The following is a 13,338-nucleotide window of genomic DNA, read 5'->3' as shown; positions in this document are numbered from 1 at the left end:
TTCTAAGGCTATATGAATCAGAAGTAATAAGAAATATAACTGGAATGTAACATGATCCCACACAGTGTGTGACTATCAGAATGCAGTTACATTCAGTTATAAATATAGGTTTTTTATAGAGAACCATCTCTTAGTATAATAAATGAAGAGATATTAGGAATTAGGATGTCAGTCCATTGAATCTTCTTGGTCCTCTTTTGTGAGAATGATGATTCCCATTTTGTTCTGAAATTTTCTGGGTGCTGCCTGAAGGTGAAGATGATGCCATTCTTCTGCGTGTGGGAGAGTTGCTGCTTGTGGGTTCTGTCAGATTTAATTTTAAAAGGGTTTGTTGTAGTTCATCTGCTGATCTGCTTCTGTAAATTGTACCTTGGTAGTTAAATCTGACTGAAAAGGGGAAGCCCCATTGATACATAATGTTGTGGTGTTGCAGTTCCATTAGTTGGGGTTTCATGGATCGTCTTTTAGTAATAGTAAGTTGGGATAGGTCAGCAAAAATTTGATAATTGTGTCCTTGAAAATTAAGTTCCTTTTTTTCTCTTGCAGCAATTAGTATTTGTTCTTTCGTTCTGTAATAATGACATTTTGTGATTTTATCACGTGGGGGTCCATCTTTCTTTTTGGCTGTGAGGGCTCTGTGTACTCTGTCCAGTTCTAAACGTTCAATAGGAATATCTGGCTTTAGTTCTTGTAATAGAGCAGTAATAGTAGATTGCAGGTCTGTCACAGTTTCAGGTATTCCCCTTATGCGCAAGTTTGAACGTCTGGCTCTATTTTCGTAATCTTCGAGCTTAGTTTGAAGTATTAAATTCTCTTCTTTTAATTGTTCCAATTCTGTCATTTTTTTTGGGTTGTAATTTCAACTTCATCCATTTTTATTTCTAGGGCTGCGGTGCGGTTTCCCAGCTCTCTTATTTCTTTGGTTAGGCTTTTTGTTATTTGGTCTGAGGTTTGTTTTAAAGCCTTATGAAGCATCTTTTCAAATTGTAATAATATTACTGGGGATACTGAGGAGGCTTGTGGAGAAGTTTGTGAGAGGATTTGTTCTGTATCTGACTCAAATGGAGAGTCTTGCTGTGACATTTTCTGTCTGTGAGAGCGCCCTGATGCTGTATATTGTGAGGTGACTGGAGCTGCTTCAGCTGCAGTGAGTGCCTGTGAGCTCTTTGTGAGGTGATTTTTATTTCTGCCACGGTTTCCTCCCAGTACCATATTTCCTGCCCAAACTTTCACAGTTTGTTCCCTGGGGCAAAAAGGTTCAAATGGATACCTTTTGAGCCTACAGGCTCCGCTTTATCCTTCTCTTCTCTCCTCAGCGGTGTGGAGCTCTAACAATGCATGGCTGCTCCGCTAGGCTCCGCCTCCTGCCCTGAATAAATATTCCAAAAGGTGATGTTATGATGCCAATACTATCAAAAAAAAAGTCCAAGATTATAAATGTGGTTCAACAGTTAAAATTAATAGGACGTATGCTGACTCCTCCCTATGTGTAGTTAATCTAGGTTTCTTTTAGGAAGGGGAGAATTTGTTAATTTATCTAAAAATTTGTTTTTAGCAATTCAGATCTATATCAATGTTTATTCCAGTACTTTGAAGAGTATCTAATTGGAAGGTCCATTTTGTTTCATTTTGGGAGATCTTAATTTTCTTATTCTCCCCTCTCCAATGTCCCTTAATTTTGTCTATACCATAGAAAACCATTCATGTTGGGTCCCTATTATGATAGTCCCTAAAGTGCCTTGAGACACTATGCTTATTGAACCCGTTCTTAATGTTATTTATATGTTCCCGGATTCTTACATGTAATTCTCTCATTGTCCTGCCTATATATTGCTTGTGGCAAGGGCACTCTAACACATACGTTACATGAGTGCTATTACATGTGATAAGTTCCTTTATGTTGTGTCTGGTTCCATAAAATTGGTTTTATTAATGGATTAGCGAATACTAATCCATTTTTTATATGCACATGAACCCTATATGTAATTTTAAAAGTCATTTTAAAAGTTATTTTAGTAGCGAATTTGTATTTTATTGGTATTCAAGTGTATTTCTATTGTAGTCTTAGTGTTTATAATGCAGCGTGATTAATATAATAGCTCTTAGAAAAGGCGGATTGCACACGTTTTTATATTCTACAAGAGCATATCATTATTATAATTATAATTAATCTTACCAAAAATGGCCACGGTAATGATATAAAACCACCTTTTGTGTAGGAGACTGCGGACTTCGGTCTGATTAATCTCACCAAAAATGGCCGCGGTAAACATATATAAGCACACACTTATGGGCTCCGGTCTGCAAAATCATACCCAAAATGGCCGCCGCAATTACTAGTTATCACAATATGCAAATCACTGAGCATTATAAAAAGGGGATGAGGCAAGTACTATGCACGCTCCAGATGACGTTAGAGTGACGAAACGCATAGGGAGAAGTCAGCATATGTCCTTGCATCACTTCCGGCTACAGGCGCTAGTGTCAGCAATATATGCTTTTACCATTTCAATTGAATGTAAGTACCTTTCCACATTTTTATGCAAACAAATAGTCTGATACAGTATCATGCTATTGGGTCCCCTCTCTCTTTTATGACATATGATTGAAGTTCCTTTAAACCACCAAGGACGGGACAAGCTTTAGATTGCTACACAGTGGCATATACTGTGGATGTCTCAGACCCCAGGAGGGGGAGAAATTTCTGGTGAGTGCAGCTACAATAGTTGCACGAATAAGGCACGCATGGTGTGATCACCTATTGGAAAGTGAACTAGATCAAGCATTGGTTTCTTCACTGGCACAAGAGCACTTTATTGATTTTAACTGTTGAACCACATTTATAATCTTGGACTATTTTTTGGATAGTATTGGCATCATAACATCGCATTTTGGGATATTTATTCAGTTTTTATATGCTATATCATTTTTTACACATATTGTATATATTTCTTCGGATTATCGATTTGCACTATACTTTTTGGATTACTATTGATTTATTGGATAGCAATGTCATGTTGATTTTTGCATATTTATATCACATATGTGCATTTTTTATACCTATGCTTACACATCTTGGTAGTTTCATATATTTTCACATAATCATTTTATTATTGATTTAATTTATAGCAGTGGCATATTCCTTTAATATCACATTTGTTTATTTTGTACTATTATTTTTCTACTATCACGTTCACATCTTATATGAAGACCATACACATCGCAAGCAGTAGCTTATGCATACTTAAATGAGCACCATCACACACATTTAATTGGGTTCAAAATAGAATCACCTGTCACCAGGTGCACATTAGAATAGAACAGCGCCACATCTACTTTGTTTTCTTTTTCAAAAAAATTACTCCACCTAGTGGTGATAATTGGTAGAGGCAGCAGTTCCACCAACTAGCATTTATTTGATCTAATTCTTGCCTGTGCAGCTGTTTGTTGAACATCCGAATTTGCAGGGTGTTCGCCGGGTGTTTGCCCTGACGAACACCCTTCAATGCATGGACCGCCGCACAGTGCATTCTGTGCCCTGATTGGGCAAAGCTTTCCCTAATCAGGGTGCAGTGTAAGCTGGTTGTTAAAGAACGGGGCCGGGAAGCTGTCAATGGGTTTCCTCGCTAAAAGCTGAATAAAAAAAAAAAAAAAACGCCATTATTTGCAAATAATTGCCATAAAAGGGGTACTGGGGGTCTGGGGGACATGTATCAATAAAAAAAATGTTAAAAAAATTGTTTTATCAGAAGCAGGGATTTTAATGATGCTTAAAGTGCAGCAATGAAAATGAAAAATTCCTTTAAATATCATGCCTGGCGGCCCCCTTAATTTGCCTGTAAAGTGTTGCATTTGTAGCATATACAGAACATGCTATAGCAAAACTGAGATTTCTATAGAAAAAAATCCCAATAAAGTGACTCGCAGTTACAATTGCCAGCACTCAGTTATTCCAATTTTTTTTTTTTAAATCGGCGTGGGGTCCCCCCAAAATCCACACCAGACCCTATCCAAGCATGCAGCCTGGCAGTTCAGAAAAAGGGGGGATGAGCAGGCATGCCAGGCCACATGCCCTCAACATGGGGGGGGTGGGTGCTTTGGGATGGGGGGGCTCTTCCCGACAACCCTGGGCTGTGATTGTCAGCCTCTGCGGATGGGGGGCTTATCGGAATCTGGATCCCGCCCCCCCATGTGAATGAGTATCGGGTGCATCGTACCCCTACCCATTCACCAAAAAAGTGTCAAAAAGTAAGAAAAACAGTAGACAGTTTTTAACAAATCCGTTATTAAGAAAGAAAAAAAGTGCCCCTCAATGTAAATCCATCGTCAATCACATGAAGGCGGCAGCGCCACTGGGTGATGTAACTGGGTGACCCCGCCCCCTGCCTATATAAGAGCTGTTAAAGTGTAGGGCGAGAGCAGTCGGCGGGAGGGCTCCCAGAAAGCGGAAGCATTTTTTTCTTTTCTATTTTTTCGGGTCCATCGGGCAACATGATTGACGGTGGATTTACTTTAAGGGACTTTTTTTTTAATAAAGGATTTGTCAAAAACTGTCTCCTGTTTTTCTTGCTTTTTAAAACTTTTTTGGTGCATGGGTAAGGGTACGATACCCATTCACATGGGGGGGATCTGGGGGCCCCCTTGTTAAAGGGGGATTTCATAGCCCAATAAGTCCCCCACTCGCAGACCCTGAACAACAACAGCCCAGGGTTGTTGGGAAGAAGCCCTTGTCCCTATCAACATGGGGACAAGGTGCCTTGGGGTGGGGGGGCAGAGCTCCCCCCACTCCGAAGCACCCACCCCCCCATGTTGAGGGCATGTGGCCTAGTATGTTTCAGGGGGGGGCACTCGCCTGCCCCCCCCTTTTCCTGATCTGCCAGGCTGCATGCCCGGATAAGGGTCTGGTATGGATTTTGGGGGGACCCCACGCTGTTTTTTTCTTTATCTTTTAAAAGCCGGGTGCCAGCAAATGTAACCGCAAGTTATTTTAAATGTTTTTTTTTTCTTTAGAAATGTCAGTTTTGCTGTAGCATGTTCTGTATATGTTACAAATTAGGCAAAGTAAGGGGGACCCCAGGCACGAGATTTCATTTTTATTGTTGCACTTTAAGCATCATTAAAATCACTGCTCCTGAAAAAATGATCGCTTGTCCCCCAGGGCAGCACTCAGACCCCCATACCCCCTTTATGGCCAATTACTTGCATATAACCCTTCAAAATGGGCACTTTTCATTTTTCCTGTTTGGCTCCCATAGACTTCAATGGGGTTCACTGTTCGGGTTAGAACATTTCCTATGTTCGGGAGTTTTGCTGCAAACCAAACAGGGGGGTGTTCAACCCATCCCTAATCGGTGCCAAGCAAAGGGATCTCAGCTGAGGCCTAAACTTAGCTGAGGAAGGCCACAGCATGTAGCACGGATGTACCGGAAAAGAAATCCGCATTTCAATCTCGGCCCACCTACTTGGAGCTTTCCTAGAGATCCAGGAAGATAATACCCGAAGGTGAGAGGCATAATAATATTTGATGATATCTTGTGCAGCCAATCCTCCTCTATTCTTTAAAGCGTAAACTACTGATCGCGCAATCCTATGGGATGCATTATTCCATATGAACTTGAGACATTTTCTCTGGAGAAGTTTCAATTGCGACATTGGGACTGGGATTGAAAGTGTTTCAAATAGGTACAATAATTTAGGGAGTATCGACATCTTAAGGAGAGAGATAGGAAGGGAAGTTCAAAGATTTAAGAGACGGGTTATTTCTGTAAACATAAGGGAAAAGTTAGCCTGATAGAGGGAAGAATACGAGGGTGTGAGATGAACGCCCAAGTACTTCAATGAAGAAGGGCAGCAATATTTTTTTTTTTTTTTAATAATCAAAATTTTTATTATTTCATTTACATATACATCGTTTATACAACATTCTATACCCCTATATTCAATCCACAGAAAGAAAACATACTACACATTACATCCTTCCTCTCCTACCGCAGTTTCCCCCCTGTCCCAGCAGTCGACATTACATATATGATGAAAAAAAAAAAAAGAAAAAAAAAAATTTCCTCCCCCAACACCCCCCTTCGTGTACAATCGTGCTTATAATTATAAAGTGTTTAAAGATGAAGTTATAAATAAATTCCCCCTTGTTTGATTCGTGTCATTATCCCTTCCATTCATTATTATGTATTTGAGAAAAAAAAAAAAAAAAAACCCTTACCCATCCCCCTCCGTGTATACAATCGTGCTTATAATTATAAAGTGTTTAAAATGTAAAATCATAAATAAATTCCTCCTTATTCTAATTCGTGTCATTAATAACTTCAATTCATTATGAGATAAATCCCCCTTTATTCTAATTTGTGTCAATAGTCATAATAATGACTATTCATTCAATTCATAATAATGTGATTTGTGAGAAAAAAAAAAGAAAACAAAAAAAAAAAACACCCCCCCCTCCCTCAAAATACATTCGTGCTTAAGGAAGGGAATAATATCCCTATAGTTCATAATTATTATAAATCGTGTATCTGTGTTTCCTTTCCCCCCTCTCCTCCCTTCCCCCTTTATAAAATAATGAGTGAGGGGGGAATCCCCCTCCCATCTAATCTTCTAGTGTCTATAAATTTATTTATTTATATGTGTAATTCCCTTTTCCTTCCCTTTCCTCCCCCCTCTCCCCTCGCAAAAAAAAAAAAAAATCTGTCAAGACTGGGGCAGGGGGGAAGTAGTAAAAAATCCAAAATCCAAAAACCACATATACATATAACCATACATTATCTTACCCCCTTCCCTCTTTGATTAGCATTAGAGAAGTTACAGTATTTCACTATTTACATCTACTTTTCAGGGCCACTCTTCTTATATCTCTATTCTAAATGACTATACCATTTCTTTCTCCCTTACCCATCTATATTTCCTTCTTCTAATATCTCCTTGGCGCATTGTTCCCAGTTTGCCCATGTCGTTTCAAATTTCTTTCTTTGGTTTTTAACCACATGAACCCATCTCTCTGCTTCCTTTATTATATTAACCTCATTTCTCCACTCTATGACTGACGGAATCCGGCAGCGATATTTAAAGGTGTGTTGGAGAGTGTTAAGCAGGTCTGGTGGAATGTTAATGGGTAGGGCCTCCATTTTTGACTGATTTTGACTGATTTTAAACCCCGATAAAGATCCAAAAGTGGAGAGAGTGTCCTGTAAAGAAGGTAAAGAGGTGAGGGGGTGGGTAAGCGTAAACAAAATGTCATCAGCGAAAAGTGATAGCTTATAGTCTTGTTGTCGCAACAAGACCCCTCGGATATCTGGATGGGACCTAATGGCCGATGCCAGAGGTTCTAAGCTCAAGATGAACAACAGGGGTGACAAAGAACACCCCTGTCTGGTGCCATTGCTGAGTGGGAACCACTGCGACAAGTATGAGGACAACTGAACCTGAGAGAAAGGTATAGAATATAAAGCCTGTAAGGCTTGTATAAAAGGGCCTGAGAATCCGTATCTGGAAAGAACCGCAAACATGAATGGCCAGCTTAGGCGGTCAAAAGCTTTTTGTGCACCCAAACTTAGGACGATGGCAGATTGTTTGGTTTTAGTCAAAAGGTCTATCAGGTCTATAGTCCGCCTCGTATTGTCATCTGCATGTCTCGTTGGGACAAAACCTACTTGGTCTTTGTGAATTAACGTTAGTAATGGAGAAAGTCTATTGGCCAGTATTTTGGTAAAGATTTTATAATTTAATAATGCGATAGGGCGGTAGTTATCTGGTAGTGACGGGTCTTTACCTGGTTTAGGGATGATAGTTATATGAGCATGTAGAAACTGCGAATGTGGGATGGAACCCTTGAGCAGAGAGGAAGATAAAGTCTGCAAAAGGGGATTTAGAATTGGAGAAAAGATTTTGTAATAAACATAAGGGAGCCCATCCGGGCCTGGGGATTTGTGAGCCGGTAAGGCTTTAATCACCGCCGCTATCTCCTCTACAGTGACAGGGGTGTTGAGAGTAGAATTTTGTGCAATGGACAGTTTTGGTAGATCTAAGGAAGACATAAAATCGTCAAATTTTGTCTTTGAAAATTGGGGTATCAAATCTGAGCTTAAGCAATTATAAAGTTTCCTGTAAAAATCGCCAAATACCTGGGCATAGCCTTAGGGCAGTATGAAGAATTACCATCTGGTTGCATCAAATGGTCCGGTATCGATAGGAAGGGACGTGGTTTCAATCTATTAACAAGCATTCTATGTGGTTTGTTAGCAAATTCATAGAACTTTTGCCTGGCCCATAGCATAGATTTGGATATCCTATTCATGTCAAATGATTTGATGCGGTTCCGGATTGAGGTAACTACTCAGTCGTTCCACCATGGGGGATTCAAGTAGGTGCATCTCTGCGACTTCCAATTGAGCGAGGAGATCAGCTTTTCATTTTGTGGAGTCCTGCTTAAGGCGAGACCCCGCAGATATGCATTCACCCCTGAAAAAAGCCTTGTGAGCTTCACACAAGGTGGAAACTTCCGCAACCGATCCATCATTTAGTTAAAACAACTTGGATAATTTTTGTTGTAGTTGGGTTTGGATCACTGGGTCTTTGATCAGGGATTCGTAAGACGCCAGTGACAAGTTTTGGAGGTAGAAGACTACAAGACAATGTCAAATTCAATGGGTGCATGATCCGACCAAGTAATGGGGTTGATCTCAGAAGAGACAATATAAGAAAGAAGGGGAGCAGTTACAAAGAAATGGTCCAATCTGGAATATAACTTGTGAGAGGGAGAGTAAAATGTATAACTTTTCTGAGTAGGAGGTTTCACTCTCCGTGTATTGAAGAGGTTATGTAATCTAGTCAGTTTACGAAAGGAGGTGGAAAGCTTCTGGACAGCGAGTCGTGGAATGTCTTGAAATAGGGCTTGTCTATCCTTGGTCGGGGACATGCACACATTGAAATCTCCTCCTATAATCATTATAGGTTGAGAAAATGACTGTAGTTTCTCTAAGACTTTAGTGATAAAACTAATCTGTCCCACGTTGGGGGCATATATATTAGCCAGGATGAGTTGAGTGTTCAGGTGACTACAGTTCAGGAGCACAAAACAACCATGGGGATCCTGATAAGAAGAAAGGATACATATCGGGCAAGAACGTTTAATGAGAATTGCCACACTGGCCTTCCCAGAGGGATCAGAAGCCAAGTAGGCCAAGGGAAAATGTTTAAAAGCAAATTTAAAGGATCCACCCGATCTAAAGTGGGTCTCCTGACCCATAATCACCTCCGCATTGGAGGAATTGAACTCCGTCAAAGCTTGCCATCTCTTCTTGATGGAATTCAGGCCCTTTACATTACAGGACTATATTTTAAGAGCCATATTAAAACAAATATGTATATAGCTAACGTAACATAAACTTTAAACCAACAGCAATATAAACATGGTGCAACATATATAGAAACATGTAAGCAATTAAGTTGAAATGGTGCCAAAAAAGAAGCACTAGTAGCCAAAATAAGGTAAAAAAAAGGACCCATGAAATGAGATACTGAAAAACAACAAAAAAAGGAAAAAAAATTGGAAAAAATATTTGAAAATATTTTTGAAAACCCTGAAGATAAGAAAGACTTCAGGGAACCCAGGCAACAGCCCGGGGTTTTGGTGAGGGGAATGGTAGCCTGCAAGATCTGACGGTAGGTTCCCATCTCTTCAAAGAAAGCAGTCAACACCATTCAGTGGAGGGCAAGCAGTATAACAAAAGGGATGTCATCTACTGTAAGATTAGCAAGGTTGGTAATTGGTTCAAGACAGGACTTAGAAAAGAATCCCTATTGAAAATAGAGTGACCCAGTTCCATAGGGTCACTTGCACAGCCAGATGAAACATCATCCGGCTGTGGTGAAGGAAAAGGAGAAAATTGAGGAGGGAGCCATTTCAGGTAGGAAATCTGGTGGGGTTAGCTCGTTGAGGAGTAGAGAAGGACTTCTGCGATCTCCGTTGAACGGAGGGTCCAGATCTTGGCTGGTGTCGTGAGAGGTTTGGGGTTTTGAGCAGGAAGCTGAAAATCCTCCTCAGGGATGGGTGGGAGACCTAGGTTGCAGATAAAGGCTTCACTTTCATAAAGGTCTCGTAGCGAAAATTGGACGCCATCTTTAGATACAGACAAATGAAAGGGGAATCCCCAGCGGTAAGGCACTTGATTGTTTTGTAAGTGGGTGGTAACCGGGCGAAAGCTGCGTCTTTTCACCAAGGTAATGGGGGAGAGATCATTGAAAATTTGGATCTTGGCTTGTTTAAAATCAATGCACGATTTGTTGCGAGTTGCGACTGTGAGGGCTTCCTTATTCTCATAATAATGAAAACGGACAATGATGTCCCTGGGGTTACAGCCAGCTGGAGGTTTAGGAGCCAAAGATCTGTGAGCCCGGTCCAGGCGCCAGTCAATGTCTGGGATGTGGGGGGCTAGGATGACAAAAAGGCCTAGGAGGTATGGGCGGAGCTCCTTGTCGCTGATAGATTCGGGTACCCCTCGGATTCTTAGGTTCTGGCGTCTTTCTCTGTTCTCCAAGTCTTCCTGTTGTAACTGGAGTTGGGAGATTGTGTGCTTCAGAGCAGCATTATCTTCCTCCAGGGCGTGTACATATTGGGTCAACTCGTCAAATTTGCAGTGCTCGAGGCCGGGGATTGTGACCTATACAGGTAACGCTCCATGTCGTGGTTAGGTGGCGGTGGGACAAATCCACGATAAATTGCTTTCTGGAAGCCAATCTTTCCCATATGATGCCCGGGTTAGCTGGCAGACTGCAGCGTCACTCCTGGATCTAATGAAGCTGCAGATGCTATGCAGGAGCCGCGAATAGGGAAACAGGGACCGGGGCTCTACATGATCTCCATCTTACATGCCGCACACGAGCCTCCCCAGTTCTAGGATCTTTGAAGGGGCGTTCCAAGCTCAGGGGTGTTAGAAAAGCTCTAAAAGTCCTGTTGCCGGGTGGAGCATGATGGCCGCTGCACGTGGCTATGGGGTCTGGGCCTTGACCTCCACCTGTGCCACTGAGGGGGCAGGCACCACTGTAATCCTGGACCAGCTCTTCACATGTGCGTCTGCTCTGCTCCACGTCCAGCCACGCCCCCCTCTTTTTAAAATAATGTTCTGCTTTAAAGGAATGGTAAATGTATCTGGTTTATGTATTTTCTCTAATATTATGTTTAAACTTTCCAGGTGAAATCCAGTTACACTGGAGTCTGACCAGGCTTGTCCCATCCATCTACACTGCTGTGTTCCTCGTGGGGTTTCCTCTCAATATAATGGCAATCATCATGTTCCTGGTGAAGATGAAGGTCAGGAAGCCGGCAGTTGTCTATATGCTGAACCTCGCCACTGCAGATCTACTCCTCATTAGCACCCTGCCTTTTCACATTGTCTACAGAATCTTGGGCTCTAACTGGATCTTTGGAGATGGAATGTGTCGCTTTGTTACAGCAGCATTTTACTGTAACATGGGCTGCTCAGTCCTACTCATGACAAGTATCAGCGTGGACCGTTTCCTGGCCATAGTCTATCCGGTGCGGTCTCTCCCTTGGCGTACAGTGAAGCGAGCCTGGTTGGTGTGTGGTGTCATTTGGGTCATCTCATTGGCCAGCTTCGTGCCTCTTCTCATAAAAAAACAAATTTATACATTTCCTAAACTAGATATTGCAGTATGTCATGAATACCAGGAATATCATACTTTTAAGAGTTTTTATATTATTTATGGCATCACTATTATCTTGATTTTCTTTTACTTACAGTTATGTATTATAACTTTCTGTTACATTAGAATCATTCGCAGCCTCAGCAGTTCAAAACTTGATGGAACACATAAGAGATCCCGAGCTATCCGTCTATCCGTGGCTGTGCTGAGTGTGTTTGTCCTTTGTTTTGGCCCCACCAATGTCATCTATTTCATTCACTTTGTGCGGATTTATAAGCATGCCGATTTCTCTCTCTTTCTTGCCTACATCCTCTGCACCTCCATCAGCTGCATAAACTGTGGTCTGGATCCTCTTATCTATTATTTTGCATCCTCCCAGTGTCAGAGATACGTCTACAGCTTGCTGCACTGGAAGAAAAATGAATGTAAACCAGTAAAACAAAAAATGGAACCCCCACCACAAGAAGCAGCAACCAGAGAGAACGCATTGTAAACCAGCTCTCTGAGAGAGGATAAGTTATTTTAACACTGCACCTTGTTTTTTTAATTCACTATAATTATCTTTAAAAAGATTTTCAATTGATATAAATGCAACGCTTAAAGTGGACCTGCCAAGTAAAAATGAAAGCTTTACTTTCCTCTCAAATCAGAATTAGTTTGGGGGGGGACGTAAAAATAAAGCTTTAAGAAAAAAAAACCTCACCCTGGTTCCTGAAGAGATCTGGGAGGCATGAGTGCCTAAAATTCTGCAGAATAGGCTCTAGCTCATTGCAATGTTCAGTGGGAGGTATGGTTTTTCCAAGGTATTTCCCAAGGTATTTGGGTTTTTTCCAAGGTATTTCTGCTTGGAGGGGTGAGGAGGACTGACCCTTTTCTCGTGAAATGTCAACTATAAGCAATATATAAAGCATATAAAACATTCATATGCCTGGAAGCCTTACGTTCTAAATTATTTTGTCCAATGAAGTTGAGTTTAATTAATTTGATTTATGTTTTAATTTGTTTTATTGACACTTTTTATGAATTTGATTTATGATCATCTTAAATGACCTACTTTCCCTGCTCTCCTCATTAAACACCTCACTGAAACTTCCAGTTATCATCATCTTGAACCTCGTATTATCTAATAGCTTGATAAATTGTTCCGTGATCTTTGTGTATTACCTGTTAGGCCTCACGCACAAAGAACGGTTTTACAGCTGCTGTTTTTGGCTTCAAGTGTTTTTTTTTGCAGCCACTAAACTCCCTAGCATGTTATTCTTTGTCAATATATAAGAGTGCAGCGCTAAATCATGAAATATGATCAAATCATTTACAGATGATCTGCTCATTGTATGGAATGGGGATATTGAAGACTTAAGACTGGTATTATTGGATATGAATGTTAACCGCTTCAGCCCCGGAAGATTTTACCTCCTTCCTGAGCAGAGCGGTTTGGCACTGCGTCGCTTTAACTGACAATTGCGTGGTTGTGCTACGTTGCACCCAAACAAATTTGATGTCATTTTTTTTACCACAAATAGAGCTTTCTTTTGGTGGTATTTGATCACCTCCTGCAGTTTTTATTTTTTGCGCTATAAACGAAAAAAGACCATTTTGAAAAAAAAACACAATATATTTTACTTTTTGCTTTATTAAATATCCCCCAAAAGGATATTAAAAAAA

General features: G+C 40.8%; 1 pseudogene; it reads left to right on the top strand.

Moving 5' to 3' along the window:
* LOC141134875 (proteinase-activated receptor 1-like) overlaps positions 1-12,741 on the top strand; it is a 33,868-nt pseudogene extending 21,127 nt beyond the window's left edge.
* Positions 12,742-13,338: the final 597 nt, after the last annotated feature.

Source organism: Aquarana catesbeiana, linkage group LG03 (genome assembly GCF_042186555.1).
Source record: "Aquarana catesbeiana isolate 2022-GZ linkage group LG03, ASM4218655v1, whole genome shotgun sequence".
NCBI classification, from domain to species: domain Eukaryota; kingdom Metazoa; phylum Chordata; class Amphibia; order Anura; family Ranidae; genus Aquarana; species Aquarana catesbeiana.
This window is presented reverse-complemented; position numbering and strand designations above follow the sequence as displayed.